Below are 26,248 nucleotides of genomic sequence, written 5' to 3'. Positions count from 1 at the left end.
GTGTCAAACATTGTTCTAAGCACTGGGCAAGTTAACCAGGTTGGATAAAATCCCTGTACCTCATGGGGCTCACAGTCTAAGCAGGAGGCACGCGAGGCCACGCGGGGCCACAGTCTCAACCTCCATTTTTCAGATGAGGTAACTGAAAGCCCAGAGAAGTGAAGGGACCTGGCTAAATTCACATAGCAGACAAGTATCAGAGCCAAGATTAGGACCTATGACCTTCTGAATTCCCGACGCGTGGTTTATCCATTCCACCAGGCTGCTCCTCCTGACAGACCACATTCCAATTTCCACACAAGAGCCCATCTCCTCCAGAGAGCTTTTTCCAGTTAACTCTCAGGCAGACAAACCCATCCATCATTTCTTCCCATCATGGACTGACTGATACTACTCCTAGGCATTTATATTGTATTACTCCATTGCACAGCCACCTCTCTATATTGCTCTGCTGTAAATACCTCTATGTCTATCTCCCCTTTCCTTCATTTTTATTAATGTCTGTCTCCCCCTTTCGACTGTAAGGTTGTGACCAGGGAACGTGCCTTCCAGCTCTGCTTTAATTGTATTCTCCCAAGTGCTGAGAGTAGTGCTTTGCACCCAGTTAGCACTCAATAAATATCATTGATTGATTGACTGATCAGAGTCTAAGCTCTTTGTGGCTGGTCGTATGCTTCCCTTAGGTCAACACTTAATTATGACTTCTTCCTTATCCCTAAACCTGTCTGAAACCAGAAGACAATATTAATCAAACAGTGACAGTTATTTATAGTGCAGAACACTGTATTAAGCACTTGGGAGAATGCAATGCAACATAGTTGGCAGAGAACTTCCCTGCCCATATTCAATCAATCAACGGTATTTACTGAGTGCTTAATGTGTGCAGTAAACTGAACTAAGTGGCTGGGAGAATACAACGGAGTTGGTAGGCACGTTCCCTAACCACATTTAATCAGTCGATAGTATTTATTAAGTGCTTACCATGTGCAGAGCACTGTACTCAGCGCTTGGGAGAAGACAATATAACAGAAATGGTAGATGTTTTCCCCACCCACAGTGAGCTCTCAGCCTAGAGAGAAGTTTAACTTATTTCTATCCCTCACCCTATGCTTAAACCTGTCCCTTTTCCTTACTTTACAATTGGCAAATCATTAAGATACCTATAGTATTTTATAAGCACTATAATAAGACTAGATATATTAATATATGATATAGATAATACTTCACGCTGCTGCCCGGATCATCTTTGTGCAGAAACGCTCTGGGCATGTTACTCCCCTCCTCAAAAACCTCCAGTGGCTACCAGTCACCCTGCGCATCTGGCAAAAACTCCTAACCCTCGGCTTCAAGGCTCTCCATCACCTCGCCCTCTCCTACCTCACTTCTCTTCTCTCTTTCTACAGCCCAGCCCCAAGGTCCTCTAGACTCCCGGGACCATTTTATTTCCACTTGGCTGTGCTGCTACTTCAATTATAGAGAATTATGGGACCACAATTCTTGCAGATGTTTGCCAATGGAATAGACCTCTTGGAGTCAGGAATGGTTTCAGTGCTGTCCTGAACCAAAGCAGGTTGATTGGAGGAAATAAGCAACCTGATCAGTGTGCAATACAGTATCTGGAACGTAGCGAGCGTGAAAAATTACCGTAAAAAACCCGAGATTCCCTCCAACCCAAAGATTTTCTCCTCTCCTGTACACTTTATTTCTGGAATATTATTCTCATCCATATCTTTTCTAAATGTCCTTACGCAGCCATCGTCAATTCCCAGAAAATGACCAATGTCACCATGAAGACACAGTTCTACCTGCTGGGATTCTCGGAGATCCGGAAGCTGCAGCTGATCCAGGCCGCGCTGTTCTTCCTGCTCTACTTAGCGGCCCTGATGGGGAATCTCCTCATCGTTGCCGTCACTACACTTGACTGACGCCTCCACACCCCAGTGTACTTCTTCTTCAGCAACTTGTCTGTCCTCGACTTCTGCCTCATATCCGTCATCGTTCCCCAGTCCATTTAGACCGACCGTAGATCCATTTCCTTCCTGGGCTGTACTTCCCAGGTCTTCTCGGTGGTTCTATTTGGCAGTTCAGAGATGTTCACTATCCCGGCGATGTATTATGACCGCTACGACACGATCTGCCGTCCCGTTGGCTATGAGGTCGTCATGAACCAAGGGGTCTGTGGCTAGAGGGCGTCTGCTTCCTGGCTCACCGGGAGTCCGTTTGGAGTCTTGATTTCGGCTTCGACCTTCTCCCTGTTCTTCGTCAGGTCGCACGTCGTCCCCTGGTTCTTCTGTGAGGTCCCTCCTCTGCTGAAGATCACCTGCTCCGAGAAGCACATCGCCATTGACGTGACTGTAATTTTCGGGCAGCCTTAGCTGTCGTCTGCTTCCTGTCCATCGTCATCTCATACGCACATATCTTCCGGGCCATGCTGAGGATTTCGACAATGGAGGTCCAGGCCAAAGCCTTCTCCACCTGCCTGCCTCATCTCGTCGTCCTCAATGTTTTCCTCTGTGTGGGTGTATTTGTCTACAACAAGCCGCGCTCAGAGTCCTTCTTGATCCTGGACCTGCTGGTGTACATGTTCTACAAGGTAGTATTCCCCAACCCTGAACCCCATAATCTACAGCCTGAGGAACAGGGACATGAAGGCCGCCATGGTCAAGATCCTAAAAGGGTCATTCACCCAGCCTCTGCTCTGGGACAAAATGTCTCCTTCCTTGTGCAAATAATCTCACACCACCACTTAACCAAGGAATTGTTCTTGGACCTAGCCAGATACTTAGAAGTCCTACTGGGTTCACAGAAAACGCTGGACGTTGTTGAATTGTCAGTCTGGGAAGGACGCGGCTGACTGAAGTAGTAATGACAATCCAGTTTTAGGGAGGCATCATGGCCTACGGGAAGGGGAGTCCCTGTAGACTGTAAGCTCATTGTGGCCACGGAATGTGTTTAACAACTATTGTAAACTGAACTCTCCCAAGTGTTTAGTACAGCAAATCCAGTTTTGGGGTAGGTCTAATCCCTGCTCTGTCACTTGTCTTCTGTTTGACCTTGGCTTAGCCACGTAACCTCTCCGTGCCTCAGTTACCTCGTCTGTAAAATGGGTATTAAGACTGTAAATCCCACGTGGGACAACCCGATTAGCTTGCATCTACCCCACTGTGCTTAGAACAGTGCTTGGCACATAGCAAGTGCTTAACAAATACCATAATTTAAAAAAAAAATTATCATGGCCTAAAGGAATGGGAATCTCTCTAGACTGTAAGCTTATTGTGGGCAGGGAACGTGTCTACCAACTTTGTTATATTGAACTTTTACAAATGCTTAGTACAGTGCTGGCCCCAGAGTAAATGCTCAATAAATATGATTGATTGATTGAGACGAGTTCTTATGTCAGCTCTGCTACTGGCCTGCTGTGTGAAATTGAGGCAGTGACTTAATATCCCTAGACTCTCTCTTCCTCTTACACTCTGAGCCCCTTTGGGATAGAAATTGTGTCTGTACTGAGTCTTTTGTTTCTACCCCAGCACGTGGAACAATTTAGGCACACAGCCGCTTAATAAATGCAATAATCATATCATTATTAGCAATGACTATGAAGATACAATGATATGCTCCTTAGCATGACTCTGGGTGTGAGTATGAAAGTAGGAAAATGTGCAGAGGTATGGTAGAAGGGAAAATGGGATGACTGCAGCTCCATTTGTCTTGTCAAATCCATCCTCGCTCATCAATCCATTTGTCCTTCTTTCCATCCATTCATTCTATCAACCATTCATATATCCATCTATCCAACCATCCATCCAACCATCCATCCAGAGCACGAGCTTGGGAGTCAGAAGTCGAGGGTTCTGATCTCAGTTCCTCTACTTGTCCGACCTTTGATCTGCGACAGGTCACTTCACTTTTCTGTGCCTCAGTTCCCTCATCTGTATAAGGGGGATTAAGACTATGAACACCGTGTGCCACAGGGACTGTTTCCAAAGTGATTACCTTGTATCTACTCTTGCATTTAGAACAGTGCTCGGCACAGAGTTACCTGCAGACCAGAAGTACTACTATTATACTGTTATCAATGGTATTTATTGACCACATCCTGGGTGCAAAGCAGTGTAGTAAACTCTCAGGAGAGATGAAAAGAGATAAAATTGCATTGTTCCTGCTCTGCAGGAAATTATAATCTATTGGTGGAGATAGATGTAGAGTAAATTACATACAAGAGGAAGGAGAGAAGGGAAAGATGAGAAAGAGGATGAACTCTTGATTCAAGAGTACAGTTTATACAGTTTATACAGTCAGTATATATACAGCACTTCAATTGATTTGCAATCAGGACAAATCAGAAGAAGCAGCGTTGCCTAGTGGGTAGAGCGCAGGCCTGGGATTCAAATGTACATGGGTTCTGATCCCCGTTCCACCACATGTCTGCTTTGTGACCTTGGGCAGGGTCGTTTACCTTCTCTGTACCTCAGTTCCCTTAACTGTAAAACTGGGGTTGAGATATAAGCACCCTTCTAGATTGTGAGCCTGTTGTTGGGTAGGGACCGTCTCTATATGTTGCCGACTTGTACTTTCCAAGCGCTTAGTACAGTGCTCTGCACACAGTAAGCGCTCAATGAATACGACTGAATGAATGAATGAATGAGCAGGGAACGTGGACTCGGTCTAATCTGATTAGCTTGTATCTACTCCAACACGTAGTATGGTGCCTGATATATAGTAAGTGCTTCACAAAGGCCATCAGAAAAAGTTACAATTGGTTGATTAACTGACATACTGAGTGTCTCAGGTTTTGAATTAGACAAAGGTGATACCAATTGCAGTGGCTAAAGACTGTCGTTGAAAACAGGAATCGTTGGGACGCTGGGATGTGGATGCCGCTGTTTCCACGGGAATTCCGAGGGCCGGCACTATCGCTGATACGGCACAAACCGGGCCCTTGTCTCCCAGGAGACTCAGAGACCACGTGACCAGGGGGTGCTTGGCTTGTCCAGGCCACAAGATCCCTCGGCAGGGCCCCAGGTCATCCTCCAGGAACTCCCTCAGGGCAGCTCCTGCTTTATCAATCAATCAATCAATCGTATTTATTGAGCCCTTACTGTGCGCAGAGCACTGTACTAAGCGATTGGGAAGTACAAATTGGCCACACATAGTGTACCCAACAGTGGGCTCACAGTCTAAAAGGGGGAGACAGAGAACGGAACCAAACATACCAACAAAATAAAATAGGATAGAAATGTACAAGTAAAATAAATAAATAAATGAATAAATAGAGTAATAAATATGTACAACCATATATACATATATACAGGTGCTATGGGGAAGGGAAGGAGGTAAGATGGGGGGATGGAGAGGGGGACGAGGGGGAGAGGAAGGAAGGGGCTCAGTCTGGGAAGGCCTCCTGGAGGAGGTGAGCTCTCAGCAGGGCCTTGAAGGGAGGAAGAGAGCTAGCTTGGCGGAGGAGCAGAGGGAGGGCATTCCAGGCCCGGGGGATGACGTGGGCCGGGGGTCGACGGCGGGACAGGCGAGAACGAGGTACAGTGAGGAGATTAGCGGTGGAGGAGCGGAGGTTGCGGGCTGGGCAATAGAAGGAGAGAAGGGAGGTGAGGTAGGAGGGGGCGAGGTGATGGAGAGCCTTGAAGCCCAGGGTGAGGAGTTTCTGCCTGATGCGCAGATTGATTGGTAGCCACTGGAGATTTTTGAGGAGGGGAGTAATATGCCCAGAGCGTTTCTGGACAAAGATAATCCGGGCAGCAGCGTGAAGTATGGATTGAAGTGGAGAGAGACACAAGGATGGGAGATCAGAGAGAAGGCTGGTGCAGTAGTCCAGACGGGATAGGATGAGAGCTTGAATGAGCAGGGTAGCGGTTTGGATGGAGAGGAAAGGGCGGATCTTGGCAATGTTGCGGAGCTGAGACCGGCAGGTTTTGGTGACGGCTGGGATGTGAGGGGTGAATGAGAGAGCGGAGTCGAGGATGACACCAAGTTTGCGGGCTTGTGAGACGGGAAGGATGGTAGTGCTGTCAACAGAGATGGGAAAGTCAGGGAGAGGACAAGGTTTGGGAGGGAAGACAAGGAGCTCAGTCTTCGACATGTTGAGCTTTAGGTGGCGGGCGGACATCCAGATGGAGATGTCCTGAAGGCAGGAGGAGATGCGAGCCTGGAGGGAGGGGGAGAGAGCAGGGGCAGAGATGTAGATCTGGGTGTCATCAGCGTAGAGATGATAGTTGAAGCCGTGGGAGTGAATGAGGTCACCAAGGGAGTGAGTGTAGATTGAGAACAGAAGGGGACCAAGCACTGAACCTTGGGGAACCCCCACAGTAAGGGGATGGGAGGGGGAGGAGGAGCCTGCAAAAGAGACTGAGAAAGAACGACCGGAGAGATAAGAGGAGAACCAGGAGAGGACGGAGTCTGTGAAGCCAAGGTCAGATAGCGTGTTGAGGAGAAGGGGGTGGTCCACAGTGTCAAAGGCAGCTGAGAGGTCGAGGAGGATTAGGACAGAATATGAGCCGTTGGATTTGGCAAGCAGGAGGTCATTGGTGACCTTTGAGAGGGCAGGTTCCGTGGAATGAAGGGGACGGAAGCCAGACTGGAGGGGGTCGAGGAGAGAGTTGTCGTTGAGGAATTCTAGGCAGTGCGTGTAGACAACTCGTTCAAGGAGTTTGGAAAGGAATGGTAGGAGGGATATGGGACGATAACTAGAAGGTGAGGTGGGGTCAAGAGAGGGTTTTTTTAGGATGGGAGAGACATGGGCATGTTTGAAGGCAGAGGGGAAGGAACTAGTGGAGAGTGAGCGGTTGAAGATGGAAGGTAAGGAGGGGAGAAGGGATGGAGCGAGAGATTTCATAAGATGAGAGGGCATAGAGTCAGAAGCACAGGTGGCCGGAGTAGCACTTGAGAGGAGGGAGGAGAGTTCCTCTGAGGATACCGCTGGGAAGGATGGGAGAGTAGCAGAGAGTGTTGAGAGCCGGGGGGATGGGGAAAGGGGGGAAGAGACTTTGGGGAGGTCGGACCTGATGGATTTAAATTTGTTAATGAAGTAGGAGGCCAGATCGTTGGGGGTGAGGGAAGGAGGAGGGGGAGGAACCGGGGGCCTGAGAAGGGAGTTGAATGTACGGAAGAGCTGGCGGGGGTGATGGGCATGGGTGTCAATAAGGGAGGAGAAATAGTTTTGTCTGGCAGAAGAGAGGGCTGAGTTAAGACAGGAAAGGATAAACTTGAAGTGAACGAGGTTGGCATGCTGTTTAGACTTTCGCCAGCAGCGCTCGGCAGCTCGAGCATAAGAGCGAAGGAGGTGGACAGTGGCAGTGATCCAGGGTTGTGGGTTAGTGGTGCGAGAGCGGCGAAGGGAAAGGGGAGCGAGTGAGTCTAGCTGAGTAGAAATGGTAGAGTTGAGAGCAGTAATCTGATCATCAAGACTGGGTAGAGAGGAGAGGGTGGCGAGGTGGGGTGTGAGGCACTCCGAAAGATGGGTGGGGTCCAGAGAGCGGAGATCTCTGTGAGGGAGTAATATGGATTTACAGGGGAAAGGAGTGTGAGTGAGGAGGCAGGTGAGAAGATTATGATCAGAGAGAGGGATTTCAGAGTTGGTGAGGGTGGACACAGTGCAGCGGTAGGAGATGATGAGGTCGAGGGTATGACCAAGTTGGTGAGTGGGTGAGGTGGGGTGGAGGAAGAGGTTGGAAGCGTCAAGGAGAGATAGAAGGCGGGTGGCAGAGGAGTCGTTAGGGATATCCATGTGGATATTGAAGTCTCCGAGGATCAGAGTGGGCATGGAGAAGGAGAGAAGGAAGGTGAGGAAGGGGTCAAAGTCGTTAAAGAAGTTGGAAGTGGTGCCGGGAGGGCGGTAGATGACGGCTACAAGAATCTGGAGGGGGTGGTAGAGGCGAATAATGTGGGCTTCAAAGGAAGAGAAGGAAAGGGAAGGGGGAGGAGGGATAGTGCGAAAGCGACATTGGGGGGCGAGAAGGAAACCGACACCTCCTCCTTTTCCGGTGAGTCTGGAGAAGTGGGAGAAGAAGAGGCCTCCACTGGAGAGAGCAGCAGAAGAGACCGTGTCGTCCGGAGACAGCCATGTTTCAGTTAGGGCGAGGAGGCGTAGAGAACTGGAAAGGAAAAGGTCCAGGATGAAAGGGGTCTTACTTAAAACGGAGCGGGGGTTCCAGAGGCCACACTTGGCAGCAGCTGTCGAGGGTGGGGAGGGAGGGGGAAGGGTGCGAGGGGTGGGGAGGGTTTGGATTGGGATTAGTTGGCGGGGGCCTGGGCGGGGAGAGTGGGAAGGGGGGGTGGCGATGGGAAAGGAGAACTGGGATGGGGTGGGGGCGGGGAGAAGGGGAGGGAGGGGGCCGGGAGGGAGAAGCGGAGGACCTGCACTGGTACAGAGGAATCCTTAGTAGGGGGTGAGGGGGAGTGGTTTTGGTGGGTGAGAGGGAGGGAAACAGCTGGGTGGGAGAGGGGAAGGGGAAGGTGAGGAATGGGAATGGCAGTTGGGAGCAAGGGAACTGAAAGTTCATGGTGAGGTCAGCAGGGCGAGTGACAGTACAGCGGGGGGTTAACAATTGAGATGTAGAAGCAATAAAACAGTAGCAATGATAAAAGTAGGTGATGGCATCACAGGGTGTAGTTAAGCAATCAATATGCTATGGCAATAATAGAATTGGCAGATAATGATGCCACAGAGAGCAGATACAAACTATTAAGAGCTGGAGTAGGGTGGGCCAGTTAAGGGGGGTCAGGGAGCAGAGATACCTGGGGAGGGGAGGGAACAGTCAACTAGCATGGGAGGGCTGAGTAGGTGTGAATGAGGTTGTCGTTAATGTAACATGTAACATGGTGCTAACATGGTGCTAACCAGGTGTTAACAAGGGCTTTTTACCTGGGGGCGGGGGGAGAGTCAGTCAGGACCGGACCGGGAAGGGGGGGGGGGGATGAGGGGCACTTTACGGAAGGCCTCCTAAGTGGGGGGGGGGTGGAAGCACGGGGGGCGTCCGTGGGGGCGCTGAGATGGCGGGTGGGTGGGCGGCCGGGCCTCGCGGGAACGGAGTCCCGGGCGTCTATGGCGGCGCGCTGAGGAGAGGATCCTTCCGGGAGCAGCAAGGCCTCGCGGTGTGATGGCGGGCGGGCCTCTCGGGAACGGAGTCCCGGGCGTCTCGCGGTGTGATGGCGGGCGGGCGGGCGGGCCTCTCGGGAACGGAGTCCCGGGTGACTATGGCGGCGCTCTGAGGAGAGGATCCTTCCCGGAGCAGCAAGGTCTCGCGGTGTGATGGCGGGCGGGCCTCTCGGGAACAGAGTCCCGGGCGTCTCGCAGTGTGATGGCGGGCGGGCCTCTCGGGAACGGAGTCCCGGGCGTCTATGGTGGCGCTCTGAGGAGAGGATCCTTCCGGGAGCAGCAAGGCCTCGCGGTGTGATGGCGGGCGGGCCTCTCGGGAACGGAGTCCCGGGCGTCTCGCGGTGTGATGGCGGGCGGGCGGGCGGGCCTCTCGGGAACGGAGTCCCGGGTGACTATGGCGGCGCTCTGAGGAGAGGATCCTTCTGGGAGCAGCAGGGCCTCCTGGTGTGATGGCGGGCGGGCGGGCCTTCGGGAACGGAGTCCCGGGCGTCTATGGCGGCGCTCTGAGGAGAGGATCCTTCCGGAAGCAGCAAGTCCTCGCGGTGTGATGGCGGGCGGGCCTCTCGGGAACGGAGTCCGGGCGTCTCGCGGTATGATGGCGGGCGGGCGGGCGGGCGGGCCTCTCGGGAACGGAGTCCCGGGTGTCTATGGCGGCGCTCTGAGGAGAGGATCCTTCCGGGAGCAGCAAGGCCTCCTGGTGTGATGGCGGGCGGGCGGGCCTCTCGGGAACGGAGTCCCGGGCGTCTATGGCGGCGCTCTGAGGAGAGGATCCTTCCGGGAGCAGCAAGTCCTCGCGGTGTGATGGCGGGCGGGCCTCTCGGGAACGGAGTCCCGGGCGTCTCGCGGTGTGATGGCGGGCGGGCGGGCCTCTCGGGAACGGAGTCTCGGGCGTCTATGGCGGCGCTCTGAGGAGAGGATCCTTCCGGGAGCAGGATCTACAGGGACAGGGTCCCCTCTGGAAAGCTTTTCGGAATCTGAGGGAGAGAGGAGAGAGATCGAGAGCTCCTCTCTGTTCCTTCCTAGCTGATGGAACCCAGGAGCCCGAGGGAAAGAGGGGACCAGTCCAACCCTGCAGAGGTCAGCGACGCCCAACCCCATGCTGCCCCAGTGACAGTGCCCTGGAGTGAGTGGGATGGATGGGCAGGGGGGACGAGGATCAGGACGGAAGAGATGGAGTTAGTCCGGGGCCTAAATTGGGGCTCAGAACAAGGCTGCCGCCACTAGCCGGGGCGGTGGGCTTGTAGGAGGAGAGGTGTTTTCCAGTTCAATAACCCCGAACCATCACACACATCTCCTGCTTCCACTAAAACCTCACTACCATGCCAAGCGTCCACCGCGATACGGTACTTCAGCACAGTGTCAGCACTACGGACCATCACTTTCAGTGGGTCCCAGAATGTCTTGCAGAGGGTAATGGAACAATGGAAGTCGTAGGCATGATCAATCAATCAGTGGTATTTACTATAACTATGTACAGAGCACTGTTCTAAGCGCTTGGAAGAATACAAAGAGTTAGCAGACACAATCCCTGCCTTCAACAAGCTAACTATCTGAAAGGGGAAAAAGCCATCAGAATAAACTATAGACAGGAGAAAGAAAGAGAAGATATTTTACTGTGTAAATAATACCGTATTCACAGTATTTACACTAATCAATCAATCAATCGTATTTATTTAGCACTTCCTGTGTGCAGAGAATTGTACTATTCACTTGGGAAGTACAAGCTGGCAACATATAGAGACAGTCCCTACACAACAGTGGGCTCACAGTCTAGAAGGGGGAGACAGAGAACAAAACCAAACGTATTAACAAAATTAAATAAATAGAATAGATGTGTACAAGTAAAAAATAAATAAATAAATAGAGTAATAAATACGTGCAAACATATATACAGGTGCTGTGGGGAAGGGAAGGAGGTAAGATGGGGGGATAGAGAGGGGGAAAAGAGGGAGAGGAAGGAGGGGGCTCAGTCTGGGAAGGCCTCCTGGAGGAGGTGAGCTCTTAGTAGGGCCTTGAAGGGAGGAAGAGACCTAGCTTGGTGGATGTTGGGAGGGAGAGCATTCCAGGCCAGGGGGATGACGTGGGCCGGGGGTCGACGGTGGGACAGGCGAGAACGAGGCACGGTGAGGAGATTAGCGGCAGAGGAGCAGAGGGTGCGGGCTGGGCTGTAGAAGGAGAGAAGGGAGGTAAAATAGGAGCGGGCAAGGTGATGGAGAGCCTTGAAACCCAGGGTGAGGAGTTTCTGCCTGATGCGCAGATTGATTGGTAGCCACTGGAGATTTTTGAGGAGAGGAGTAACATGCCAAGAGCGTTTCTGGACAAAGACAATCCGGGCAGCGGCGTGAAGTATGGATTGAATTGAGGAGAGACACGACGATGGGAGATCAGAGAGGAGGCTGATGCAGTAGTCCAGACTGGATAGGATGAGAGCTTGAACGAGCAAGGTAGCGGTTTGGATGGAGAGGAAAGGGCGAATCTTGGCAATGTTGCGGAGCTGAGACCGGCTGGTTTTGGTGATGGCTTGGATGTGAGGAGTGAATGAGAGAGCGGAGTCGAGGATGACACCAAGGTTGAGGGCTTGTGAAACGGGAAGGATGGTAGTGCCGTCAACAGTGATGGGAAAGTCAGGGAGAGGGCAGGGTTTGGGAGGGAAGACAAGGAGTTCAGTCTTGGACATGTTGAGTTTTATGTGGCGGGCAGATGGAGATGTCCTGAAGGAAGGAGGAGATGCGAGCCTGGAGGGAGGGGGAGAGAGCAGGGGTAGAGATGTAGATTTGGGTGTCATCAGCGTAGAGATGATAGTTGAAGCCATGGGAGCGAATGAGGTCACCAAGGGAGTGAGTGTAGATCGAGAACAGAAGGGGACCGAGAACTGAACCTTGGGGGATCCCCAAAGTAAGGGGATGAGACGGGGAGGAGGAGCCTGAAAAAGAGATTGAGAATGAACGACCGGAGAGATAAGAGGAGAACCATGAGAGGACGGAGTCTGTGAAGCCAAGGTTGGATAGCGTGTTGAGGAGAAGGGGGCGGTTCACAGTGTCGAAGGCAGCTGAAAGGTCGAGGAGGATTAGGATAGAGTATGAGCCATTGGATTTGGCAAGTGGGATGTCATTGTTGACCTTTGAGAGGGCGGTTTCCGTGGAATTTAGTGACGGAAGCCAGACTGGAGGTGGCCGAAGACAGAGTTGGGGTTGAGGAATTCGAGGCAGCTTGTGTAGACGACTCGTTCAAGGAGTTTGGAAAGGAATGGTAGGAGGGAGATGGGCCGATATAGAAGGTGAGGTGGGGTCAATATTGGGTTTTTATTAGGATGGGAGAGACATGGGCATGTTTGAAGGCAGAGGGAAAGGAACCAGTGGAGAGTGAGCGGTTGAAGATGGAAGTTAAGGGGGGGAGAAGGGACGTAGCGAGAGATTTCATGAGATGAGAGGGAATGGGGTCAGAAGCACAGGTGGCCGGAGTAGCACTTGAGAGGAGTGTGGCTCAGTGAAAAGAGCCCGGGCTTTGGATTCAGAGGTCATGGGTACAAATCCCAGCTCTACCAATAGTCAGCTGTGTGACTTTGGGCAAGTAACTTAACTTCTCTGTGCCTTACTTACCTCATCTGTAAAATGGGGGATTAAGACTGTGAGCCCCCGTGGGACAGCATTATCACCTTGTAACCTCTCCGTTGTTTAGAACAGTGCTTAGCACATAGTAAGCGCTTAATAAATGTCATTAATATTATTATTATTATCATTATTATTCCTCCCGTCAGGAACTTCCTCTCCGTTCAATCCACTCCCTTCTGTGACACCCCTGGGCTTGGATTTGCTCTTTTTATTCACCCTTCATTGGTCCCACAGCACCTATGTCCATATCCAACACTTAATCAGTTATATTCAAGTCTGTCACCCCTTATAGACTGCAAGCAGGGATCAGACCTACCAACTCTGTTATATTTAGTCTCCCAAGTGTGTAGTGCAGTGCTCCGAACTCAGTAAACACTCAATAAATACGATTTACTGATTGATTGATCGATAAGCCCACCAGGCCTCTGCTCTCCCCATCTTCAATATCCTTCCGAATTATCATCCCATCCCAAGATGAGAAGCAGCATGGTTTAGGGGAAAGAGCAGGGGCCTGGGAGTCAAAGGATTTAGGTTCTAATCCCAGCTCTGCCACTTGTCTGCTGTGTTACCTTGGGCAAGCCATTTAACTTCTCAATGCCTCAGTTACCTCATCTATACAATGGGGATTAAGACTGTGAGTCCCACATGGGACAGCCTGATATCCTTGTATCTATCCCAGTGCTTAGAATAGTGCTTCACGTATAGTAAGCGCTTAAAAATACCATTATCATCATCACTATCATCATCACCATAATCATCACAAAGAACGTTTCCCCCTTCATTTCCTTCCTCTCCAGATCACACCTACTAACTCCTTTTGCTTTTCTAAAGATTTCTTAAGCTTTTTATTATCATGGAACATGTCTGTTAATTCTGTCATATTGTATTATCTACACAGTCCCTTAGTACACTGCTCTTCATATAATAAGCATTCAATAAATACCACTGATTAACTTTTATACATGCCCTATTACTTAAAAACGTATGTTTCCTTCTTCCTTCTATAACTTTAGCATCTGTTTCCCACCTCTAGAATAAGGCGAGGGTTTATGTTTTGATAGTCTACAATTGTCTCAAAGATCTTAGCATAGGTCTCCGCACACCTTAGGAGTTCAGTAAATACTTCAGATTGAATGATTTATTAAATTACCTCTTCAGCACTTTTTCACCACCTCTGCAGTTATGTATGTTTTTATAGACACAGCTAGGAGGAGGTTAAATCCTTCCAGAGCCCAGTGAGGACTGTTTTTAAGGTATTGGTAATGTGTTTACTTTGTGCCAGCTACTGAGCTTTGTGCTGTAGTGGATACAAGCTAATCCCAGACTAAGCCCCCCTTTTCCTTTGCTCCCCTTCCCCTCCTCATCACCCTGACTCGCTCCCTTTGCTCTACACCCTCTCCTCCACTGCAGCACTTGTACATATTTGTACCAAATTATAATTCTTTTCATTTATATTAATGATGTGTATATATCTATAATTCAACTTAGTTATATTGATGCTACTGATGACTGTTTATTCGTTTTGATGCCCATCTCCCTGCTTCTAGATTGTAAACCCGTTGTGGGCACGGATTGTCTCTCTTTGTGGCTGAAGTGTACTTTCCAACTGCTTAGTACAATGCTATTCACATTGTAAGTGCTCAATAAATATGATTGAATGAAGGAAGCAAATAATAATTAGGTTGGGTATAATCCTTGTCCACATGGGGCTCACAGTCTAAGTATGGAGGGCATATAATTTAATCCCCATTTTACAGTAAAGGAGACATGCTTAGCAGAAGTAAAGTGATTAGACCAAGGTCACCTAGCAAACATGTGGCTAAATGCTGAGGCAGTTACAAGATCATCACGTTGAATACAGTCCCTATCATACATAGGACTCTCAGTCCCTCAGAGGGGGTAAATGAGGACATGGGAAATGAAGTGACTTGCCCAAAGTCACAGAGCAGATGAGTGGTGAAGTCAGGATTAGAACCCAAGTTCTCTGGCTCCCAGGCCCGGGTTCTTTCCATTAGGCCAAGCCGCTTCTAGTCTTCAGACACTAACTGAGCTTGCCATTTGTTAAGCACTTACTTCGTGTCAAGCACTGTTCTAAGCGCTGGGATAGATATAAATTATTCAGGTTGCACACAATCCCTCTCCCATATGAGGTACACAGTCTACATAGGAAGGAGAATGAGTATTGCATCTCCGTTTTACCACTGAGGAAGCTGAGGCCCAGAGAAGTGAAATGACTTGCTCAAGGTCACCTGGCAAGAATTCGGGAGAGCTGGGACTCTGCAGTTTCTCCTATTCAGAAGCATCTCTCTCTCTCTCTCTCTCTCTCTCTCTCTCTCTCTCTCTCTCTCTCTCTCTCTTTCTCTCGATACGGGTAAACTTATGTAGAAGAAGATGCTGTTGTTGCCAAGGGAACATCACCGGCCAGGGCTGTTGCTGCAGTTGGCAGTGCCAGGTTCTTATCTCTGCAGGACCTCAAGAACCATATTACCAGAAGTTTCTCGCGTCACCTGGCCCACCAGGTCCATCCACAGGTGCCCAGGTCAGTCCTGCAGGGATCCCCCTCGGAGCAAGTGACTGTTTTTATGTACGGGAACAGGGTCCGTTTGGAGAGCTGTTCAATATCCATGGGAGAGCAGAGAGTCGCTGGGGGCTCCTGGCCGGCCCTTTGTGGCTGAATGAATCCAGGAATCCTAGGACAAAGAGGAGACCAGCCCAGTCCAGAGGAGATCAGTGCCCCCCTCCAGGCCTGGCTTCCCTGGTGAGAGTGAGCGGGGGTGGAGAGAGACAGGATGGAACAAGAAGGATGAAGCCAGAGATGGAGCCATTCTGGGGAGATTCTCGAAGTTGGGGAACAGGTTAGGGTTCATTCATTCTTTCAATTGTATTTTTTGAGCTCTTACTGTGTACAGAACACTGTACTGAGCGCTTGGAAAGTACAATTCAGCAACAGAGACAATCCCTGCCTACAACGGGCTCACAGTCTAGAAGAGGGGAGATACCAGTTCAGAGAAAAACAGGGCAGGCTTGTAGAAGGGATATGGTTTGCCAGCAATAAGAAATTATAAATATTTTTGGTACATATTATGCGCTTACTGTGTGCCAAGCACTTTTCTAAGCGCTGAGGTAGATACAAGTTAATCAGGTTGGACACAGTCCCTGCCCATCATGGAGCTCAGGCTCTTATCCCCATTTTGCAGATGAGGTAACCAAGGCACAGAGAAATGAAGTGACTGGCCCAATGTCACACATTAGACTTGTGAGGGAGCCGGGATTAGAACCCACATCCTTCTGACTCCCATCCCCGTGCTGAATCCACCAGTGGCCCCATCACCGACATAGCTCTCCTCCCTCAGCATCCTCACCCTGGCTACCGTGACACCCGCCTGCCAGGCTTGCATGCTACAACCGAGTAGCGGCACGATGCTTCAGCCACTTCCGCTATCAGTGGTTGCTGTATGTTAAAAACCTTTTCAGCGGAAACGTGATTGTCAGGGATGAGACACTGTGACTGATTCCGGGAAAAAACCCGGTACCATCATCAGTTCTTCTGTTCCAAAGTTCTCCTACGAATCAATGCGTTACCATGGCAAGAGAGTTTGCGTACACCAGTGTACTTTAGAGCTATGTCATTGAGAGATACTCTCACTAGGGTTACCCATAACCGAAAGGTCTAAGCAGAAGCATCAGATTTATCTTTTCTGGTCAGCAGCGGGATGGGAAGGAGTCAAAGGCAGATGAACAAATGATCAAAATGTGGATCAAAGACAGACAACGGTAGAGACTCAGGTTTTCACTGCGCGGAAGGAGGCAATGGCAAAGCACTTCTTTATGTTTACCAAGAAAACTCTGTGGATATACATACCAGAATGACTACTTGTAGTTTATCCATAAAGCTTTCTTGGTTAACAAATGGCAGTGGTTTACCTTCTCCCATGCAGTAAACTTGAATCTCTGCCCTAGACTCTCTCCCATGACGTCGATGCCCAGCACAGATGAGTTTTGACTTGGAGCAGATTGCCTTCCACTCGCTAGCCACTGGCAAAGCCAGGAATGGAATGGGCAGGCCTATGCTTGACTCTCCCTCCGGTAGCCGAGACTAGTAGAGTACTGGAAAACTCTCCAGGTGTGATCCTGAGAGGGTCTGAGGATATTAGTTTGAGTATAAAATCACTTCTAGACTATACGCCCGTCATAGGCAGGGACTGTATCTACGAACTCCATTATCCTGGACTCTCCTGACCATTTATTACAGTGCTCTGAACATAGTAACTGCTCAATAAATATGTCGATTGAGCTACAACATTTCACAGCAGCGAGGTTCATATTTTTATATTCTCTGATAGCCTCCTATCTTCAATTTATTTTAGGTTTCTGTTTCCCCAAATAATAATAATGCCTGTGTCTTTTGTTAAATGCTAATTATACACCAAGCACAGTAGAATGTACAGAGGGGGATGCACAGTAATCAGATAGGACACAGTTTTTACCCCACACTGGGCTCACAGTCTCAGTAGCAGGGAGAAATTCAGGTCTTGAATTTCTGTTTTATAAATGAAGAATCTGATGCTCAGAGAAGTTAAGTATGTTGCCCAAAGTCACACAAGAGGCATGTGGTAGAGCCAGAATTAGAAGCCAAGTCCTCCGACTTTAAAGACTGTGCCCTTTCCACTACACTATGCCACTCCAACAAGACTGCGAGCTTGGAATTCCTTGACAGTGGGGATCATTTGTACTAATACTATTGAACTCTGTAGGTGCTCAGTACGTGCAAACGATTGATTTGCTCCTATAGGAATTAATTTTGATTCCGTTATCGATGCCATCGAGGTCTGTAAATTGAAATCTTCCCTCTTTCCGTGCAGAAAGTCGACATCATCCTGCAGAAATGTCCAACCTCTCCAAGGTGAGGGAATTCCTCCTGCTGGGATTCTCGGCGGTTCGGGAGCTGCAGCTGGTCCAGGCTACACTGTTCCTCCTGGTCTACCCGGAGACCCTGACATGGAATCTCCTCATTGTCGCCGTCACCGCCCTTGACCGGCATCTCCACACTCATATCCTTCCCTTACCTGTGTTATATCATCTGGGACTCCCCAACAAACAGATGGTGAACCTATAAGATTGAAAGGGAACTCTGTTAGAATTGCAGTCAAGTGGGGACAGATGTTCTGAGGTCATGACTCAGGGTGGCAGGGAACAGGTGTGCTAGTTCTGTTTCTTTGTTTTCTCCCAAACACTTAGTACAGTGCTCTGCATATACTAAGCACACACATACCATTGATGAATTGCAGGAACCAAGTGTCCTTTGTAACTTCCACAGCCACACGGAGAAGCTGTAGAACAAAGAGGCAGTTTGAGTGGACAGGAAGACTTCTGAGAGGGAGCCCTAAGACCTTCACCCCAGTACCAATCCCTGACCCTGAACCTGGACATTAATGAGGTCAACATCCCTCTGGATGATACCCCCACAGAATAGCCATGCAGGGAGAACCTTGGGAAATTTTTCCCAGGCTACAAAGGCTCATGTCTAGCAAGCCACAGAACACTTAGTGAGCTTCACTCTTAACACTAGACTCTTCCCCACTCCCCTCTCCCCCAACACCCTCCCATCTCCCACAGAGGCAGTCACTGTCGAGCACAGAGAGGTTCCACCTCTAAAGGAACTGAGGATTTGCAGGGTGACCCTGTGGACAGGACTGCGTTCAGGGAGAAGTGACACTTCTATAGAATTAAAGAGCCTGGGTCTTCTCAGTCCCAGAGTCAAGTCAGACAGAAACAGTTCCCTATGCAGAGCCTTAGCACCAGTTGGTAGAACCAGCCACAATACTGAGAGTGACAGACCCCTCTGTACACCTGGTCCTCCTCTTGCAGTAACCCCTAGTCATCCCCACATGACCTCCCAACACCTTCTCTTAGAGATGGAAGCTCAGCTCTGGATTCCTCATTTCCATGGGGCTCAGCTCCCCACTGAAGGGGCAAGAGTCCTCATAGCCAGGAAGGTTGGTGAGAAGGTTGTGGGAAGGGACATCCACTGGTCCATCTCTTCCTGTCATCAGGACTCCGACATCCACCTTCAAACGACACTTACCTGGGATTAGAAATAGCCTGAAAGCTCCAGCCTTCCCCTTATGCCACACTTGGACCACATCCTCCCTCCGCCCCCAACCTTCCTAGTGGATCTCCCAGCTTTCTCCCACATCTTGAAAAGCCCTACTGAAATATTTTCTTCTCTGACAAGCTCTCATCCCCACCGCCGGGCCCCATTGCCCCCACCCCTCCAAACATGCATTTTATGTTCACGTCCAGCTCACCCATGCACTTACTCTCACCCACTAATCCCTGAAGCATTAATCCCCATTCAGTACATATCTTTCTACTCGGAGTCGTCCCTTACCTGTATTGTATTATCTGGGTCCCCCTCATTATATTGATGTTGGACCTATAAGATAGAAAGAGAACCCTATTAGAATTGCAGACAATTGGGGACAGGTATGCTGAGGCGGGTGACTGAGGGTGGCATGCAACAGGTGTATTACATCTGTTGCAGTCTACTCCGCCAAGCAGAGTGCTCTGCATATGCCAAGCCCTCACGTATCATTCATGGATTTCAGGAGCCAAATGCCATTTAGAACTTCCACAGCCACAGCAAGAAGCTGGAGAACAAAGAGGCAGTTTCAGTGGCCATGTAGCCTGGCGAGAGTGTTAGGCTCTTCACCCCAGTACCCAACCCTGGCCCCGAACCAAGGCATTAATGAGGTCGACATCCGTGAGGATGATACCTCCACAGAACAGCCCCGCATGGAGGGCCTTGGGGAAGTTTCCTGGCCCAGTAGAGCTCACATCTATCAAGCCATAGAACACTTTAGTCAGCTTCACTCTAAACACTAGGCTCTTCTCTGCTCCCCACCCGCAAGCCCACCCTCCCAACTCCCTCAGAGGCAGTCACTGTCAAGCACAGAGGGGTTCCACCGCTGGAGGCACTGAGTATTTGCAGGGTGACCCTGTGGACAGGACTGTGAGTTCAGGGAGGAATGACCCATCTATAGAATTAAGGGTCCTGGGTCTCCTCAGCCCCCAAATCAAGTCAAACCGAGTCAGTTCCCTATGCAGAGCCTTAGCCCCAGTTGGTAGAACCAGCCACAGTACTGACAGTGACAGGCCCCTCTGCACATCTTGTCCTACTCCTGCATTAACCCCTAGTTATCCATATATGGCCCCATCACCTTCCCTTAGAGATGGGACCATCTCTATATGTTGCCAACCTGTACTTCCCAGGCGCTTAGTACAGTGCTCTGCACACAATTAGCGCTCAATAAATACGACTGAGTGAATGGATGAGTGAGTGGAAGCTCAGCTCCTGATTCTTCCACTCAATGGGGGTCAGCTGATCTGGGTCCTCACTGAAGGGGCAACAGTCCTCATGGCCAGGAAGGGTGCTGAGAAGCTTCTGGGAGGAGAAATGAGCTAATTCTTCTTTTCTGCTCATCAAGACTCCTTCGACATCCACCTCTGGACGGCACTCACCTGGGATTAGGAAAAGCCTGAAAACTCCAGCCAGCTCCTTATGCCTCACTTGAACCACATCCACCCTCAACCCATCCCAAATATCCTCCCATCTGGCATTCTCACCCCCTACCTACCCAATCAACGTACCAGGGGTCTTCCACCTCTTTAAAAGGCTTACCGAAGTTGTTTCTTCAACAGGCCTTCCCTAACTAAAGTTCTCATCTCCTTAGCCCCTACCCAAACATTTTATGTTCCCTTCCAGCTCACCAATGCACTTATTCCCACTGCCCGAGCACTGAAGCATTCACCCCATATCAATTAAATACCTATTATTTTACCCAGAATCTTCCCTTACCTGTAATGCATCATCTGGATCCGATCCCCCTCATTACACGGATACTGGACCTGTAAGATTCAAAGGGAACTATGCCAGCATGCTCAAGACAGGCCTATCTGAAGGTTTAAGGGAAAGCAACACCATAATGAGAACAGAGAAGTGGGGACGGGTGTGCTGAGGTGGTGAGGCAAGGCTGCAAGAAGCATGTCTGCTTAATCTGTTCTATTAGGCTTTCACAAGCAGTTAATACAATTCTCCTCCCAAAGGAAGATCTCAAATGCTGTTGATTGATTTCTGTAGCAAGGCGTCCCTTAGAACGTCCCCTGCCAGGGGGAGAAGTGGTAGAACAAAGAGGCAGTTTGAGTGACCAGGAAGCCATCTAAGATGGAGTAGTAGGCCCTTTTGCCCACTACCCAACCCTACCCCTTAACGCAGGAATGAATAAGGTCAGGGTAGAGTAAAGGTACCCTCTCAGCACAACTATACAGGCAAAATCTTGGGGAAATTACGTGGCCTTAAAGAACTCCCAGCTATCAAACCAGTAAGCAGATTCAAGGCTCCCAAATCATCAAAGCCACCTTCCAAAAAGCTCCTTATTCTCTCAAGCTCACCCAGCCCAGCCCTTGCAATGATTCAAAGACAACCATCCTTGAAGTGAGTGGGGCCCTATAGGCTTATATAGGGCAGGGAGATATGGGGGGCGGGGCGTGCATGCGTTAGTCACTAATTCCCCTGATTGGAAGCAGCTGGGGTAGAGATCAGTTGTCCCTGAGGGAAGGCCCAGATGCATCATTGGATGAGGGTATGGCTGCCAAAAAGAGAGTAGGGCAGGTAGGCCTTTCCAGACTGAGCCCCCCTTTTCCTCTGCTCCTCCTCCCCTCTCCATCGTCCCTACTCCCTCCCTCTGCTCTACCCGCCCCACAGCTCTTGTGTATATTTGTTCATATTCATTATTCTATTTATTTTGTTAATGATGTGTATTTGTCTATAATTCTATTTATCTATTCTGATGCTAGAGATGCCTGTCTACTTGATTTGTTTTGTTGTCTGTCACCCCTTCTAAATTGTGAGCCCAGGGTAGGGATTGTATCTATCTGTTTACAAATTGTCCTTTACAAGTGCTTAGTACAGTGCTCTGCAAACAGTAAGTGCTCAATAAATACAATAGAATGAATGAATAGGATAGGATGAAAGGGTTTGTCCAGAGAAACACTTATTCCAAACGCCTTTCCAGTCAGTCTCATCTCCAGCCTGACCCCCACCCCCCTTTCCTGTCCTGTCTCAGTTCCCTCCTCACAACCCCCACATTCGGGCCGCTGACATCGAACCCAGGGAATGGCCAGGAAAGCCTGACCCTTCAAATTAGGCAGCACCCCACTCTCCCCACCTTCAGAGCCCTCTTAAAATCACTTCTATGCAGCGTGGATTGGTGGAGAGAACATAGGCTTGGGAATCAGAGGACGTGGGTTTTAATCCCGGCTCCTCCATTTGTCTGCTGTGTGCCCCTGGGGAAGCCACTTAATTTCTTTGTGCCTCAGTTATCTCATCAATAAAGTGGGGATTGAGTTTAAGATTGTGAGCCCCATGTGGTACAACCCTAGTACCTTGTATATACCCGACCGTTTAGAACAGTGGATGCAGAATAAGCGCTTACCAAATGCCAGAATTATTATCATTATTATTATCTCCTCTAAAACGTCTTCCACAACTAAGTTCTCATTTCCCCTATTTGTTCTCCCATGTGGCCTGTGCCACATGGTACCCCTCTAAGCACTTCTGTCTGTCTTCCCCTGTAGACTGCAAGATTCTTAAGGACAGGGATTGTGTCTATCAACTCTACTGCAGTGTACCTTCCCAAGCACTTCGTACAGTGCTCTGCACAGAGTAAACGCTCAATAGATACGATTGACCGATAACCGTTAGATGGCGGCTCGGGCTACGGGAGGCCACCGAGCGACCCCCATATTGCGACGGGCTCCGATGGCTCGGTCTAGGGAGTGGCAGGGGGTTAGCAAAGGAAACCCCAGGCCTATAGCCTAGACCCAGCCTTCCTGCTCCTGCCTGCATCCCCTCCTTTCTGGCCTCGAATCATGAGAGTGACATCGTCATGCGCCCGTGACGATGAAATGTTTTTCCGTCTAAAACACAGACCCGGTTCTGGGAGTCAGAAGGACATGGACTCTAATCCCAGCTCTGCCACTTGTCTTCTGTATGACCTTGGCCAAGGCACTTCACTTCTCTGTGCCTCATTTCCCTCATCCGCAAAATGGGGACAAAGACTGTGGGCCCCAAAAGGGACAGGGACCGTGTCCAATGTGATTAGCTAGTTTCTGCCCAAGCAATTAGTAAAGCGCCTGGCACAGAGTGAGCACAAAAAATTCCTATGAGTCACAGAGCCTGAGAGTGTGCCTGAATCCTGAACAGGTGGGCCGAACACAGTTCGACACAGTTCTCATCTACCCCTCGATGGTTTCGGAGTCTATACGTGGCAAGACCTAGTGGATAGAGACAGGGCCTACTAGTCAGAAGGACCTGTGTTCTAACTCCAGTTCCGCTACTTGTCAGCTGTGTGTCCTTGGGCAAGTCGCTTCACTTCTCTGTGCCTCAGTGACCTCATTTGTAAAATGGGGAATAAGACTGTGAGCACTATGGGGGAAAGGGACTCTGTCCAACCCGATTATCTTGTATCAACCCCAGCACTTAGAACAGTGCCTCGCACATAGGAGGTGCTCAACAAATACCATTCAAAAAACAAAGTCAAGGAAAAGTCTTTCACCAGTTCCTCTTCTCCCTCCATCCCTTAACTTGTATGGATCTCTTGAAGTTCTCTTCTGAGACCTTTTCCGTCTGACTTAACACTCACTTACTCTGGGGAGCTCATTCACTTCCATGGCTGATCCAGGTGAGATTTTTGGAAACTATCCTGGGCAATAGAGAGACCGGAGACAGAGGGACCGGTGAGTAGACCGATATGGTAGTCAAGCTGGGACGGGACAATATTCGCCGGACTTGGTGGGCAGTCAGGAGATGACGTTTGCCAAATGTTTTGAGCTTCTCGTCAGAGGGCCATAACATACTGCCAAAGCTTGAATACCCATATTAATAGTGAGAAGCAGAGTAGCCCAGAGGATACAGCCCGGGCCTGAGAGTCAGAAGGACCTGGGTTCTAATCCTAGCTCCACCACCTGTCTTCAGTGGGTCCTTGGGCAAGTCACTTCACTTCTCTGGGTTTAGGTTACATCTCCTGGAAAATGGGGATTAAGACGGTTAGCCCCATATAAGGCATGGAAATGGAGATGGAAATGCAAAGTGACAGAGGAAATGGAGAAAGGAAGACCTGTGAAGAACCAAATAGCGTTATGGGACCTTCTTTTGGAAGGAAGAATCAAATTGCAGAAGGCCCTACTCACCTCCAACCAGCTTCCACAGCCAGATACGTTCCCAATATTCAAGGTCAAGGGAGGACCAGAGTTTGCCAGCATCCTTAAAAACAGTCACAAGGCACTTAAAGCATTATTGAGGTCTCTGGTGGATCTTCAGGATGAACTGCCTTACCAGCATCCAGACACGAGGCACCGGGTAGATGGGAAAAAACCCGAAGTGAGGAGGAAATTTCCAGTGAAGAGGAGGAGGAATTGCTTGTTGAGGAGGGACAGCAACAGCAGCAGCAGAGGAAAGGGCCACCTAAGCGGAAGCAAGCTAGAGATGAGTGACTACCCTGTCTTGATGGCAAAACGCTTTGCTGATTTCACATCCTATCGTAAACGAACGCTGCAAAAATGTCACGACAAAACCGATTTGGCTTCTGGCAAGCCGGGAAATGGTTTTGGAACCATAGAGCGCCCAGTCCTGACTCAGATAGATCATATTCTGATAGACAGAGAGAGATTACTTCGGCGGACGCAGACTAAGCGCTCTTTGTACCGTGTTCTGGGCAAGGCCGAGCCAGAACTCCAGCCTATCCCCGACAGTGTGCCAGGACAGCAGGAGATTTTGCCTCAGGCTCCAGCCAACGCTCATTTGAAGGACCTGGATGAAGGGATCTTTGATGATGATGACTTTTACCACCAGCTTCTACTAGAACTTATAGAACAGAAGACCAGTTCCTTGGATCCAAATGATCAGGTGGTCATGGGCGGGCAATGGCTGGCTATTCAGAAGTTATGGAGTAAAATTCACAAGAAAGTGGATAGGAAAGCCTGGAAAGGAAGAAAACTCCGGTATCATGTCCTTAGTAAGCTGCTGAGCTTCATGGCACCTACTGACCACACTACAATGGCTGATGATGCCAGGGTTTAGTGTGCTGTGGCTCGTGTTATTTTGACACATCCTATCTCACCTGGATTTCTGTGTCAGCCTCCTTGCTGACCTCTCAGCCATCTATCTCTCCCCACTACAGTCCATACTTCATTCTGCTACCTGGATCGGTTTTCTACAAAATTCTCCAGTAGCTGCCCATCCACCTCTGCATCAAACAGAAACTCCTTACCATTGGCTTTAAAGCACTTAGTCACCTTGCCCCCTCCTACCACACCTTGCTAATTTCCTACTATAATGCAGTCCGAGCTCCTTACTCAGTACTCCTCAAAGATCTCCAGTGGTTGCCTATCAACCTTCGAATCAAGCAAAAACTCCTCACTCTTGGCTTCAAGGTTCTCCATCACCTCGCCCCCTCCGACCTAACCTCCCTTCACTCCTTCTTCATCCCAGCCCACAGAGCTCCGCTCCTTTGCCGCTAACCTCCTCACCGTGCCTCATTCTCGCCTGTTCCGACGTCGACCCCCGGCCCACGTCCTACATCTGGCCTGGAATGCCCTCCCTCTACACATCCACCCAACTAGCTCTCTTCCTCCTTTCAAAGGCCTTCCCAGACATAGACCCCCTTTTCCCTCTCCTCTTCCCCTCCCCATTGCCCCCTGCCTCTGTCCTACCCTCTTCCCTTCCCAACAGCATGTGGATATATTTTTACATATTTATTGCTCTATTTTATTTGTATATATTTATTACTCAATTTATTTTATCAATGATGTATATATAGCTATACTTCTATTTATTATGATCAATCAATCCATCAATCAATCGCATATATTGAGAGCTTACTGTGTGCAGAGCACTGTACTAAGAGCTTGGGAAGTACAAGTTGGCAACATATACAGTACCTACCCATCAGTGGGTTCACAGTCTTAAAGGGGGACACAGAGAACAAAACCAAACATATTAACAAAGTAAAATAAATAGAATAGATATGTACAAGTAAAATAAATAAATAAATAAATAGAGTAATAAATATGTACAAACATATATACATGTATACAGGTGCTGTGGGGAAGGGAAGGAGGTAAGATGGGGGGATGGAGAGGGGTCGAGGGGGAGAGGAAGAAAGGGGCTCAGTCTGGGAAGGCCTCCTGGAGGAGGTGAGCTCTCAGTAGGTCCTTGAAGGGAGGAAGAGAGCTAGCTTGGCGGATGGGCAGAGGGTGGGCATTCCAGGCCCGGGGGATGACGTGTGCCTGGGGTAGATGGAGGGACACGTGTGAAAGAAGCACGGTGAGGAGATTAGCGGGAGAGGAGTGAAGGGTGCGGGGTGGGCTGTAGAAGGAGAGAAGGGAGGTGAGGTAGGAGGGGGCGAGGTGATGGAGAGCCTTGAAGCCCAGGGTGAGGAGTTTCTGCCTGATGCACAGATTGATT

At 49.6% G+C, this 26,248-nt stretch overlaps 1 pseudogene; it reads left to right on the top strand.

Annotated features, from left to right (window-relative positions):
* Window positions 1-2,108: 2,108 nt before the first annotated feature.
* On the top strand, window positions 2,109-24,862 carry LOC119921260 (annotated as a pseudogene).
* The last annotated feature ends 1,386 nt before the right edge of the window (window positions 24,863-26,248 follow it).

Source organism: Tachyglossus aculeatus (assembly GCF_015852505.1).
Source record: "Tachyglossus aculeatus isolate mTacAcu1 chromosome 12 unlocalized genomic scaffold, mTacAcu1.pri SUPER_6_unloc_2, whole genome shotgun sequence".
Classification (NCBI taxonomy): Eukaryota; Metazoa; Chordata; class Mammalia; order Monotremata; family Tachyglossidae; genus Tachyglossus; species Tachyglossus aculeatus.
This window is presented reverse-complemented; position numbering and strand designations above follow the sequence as displayed.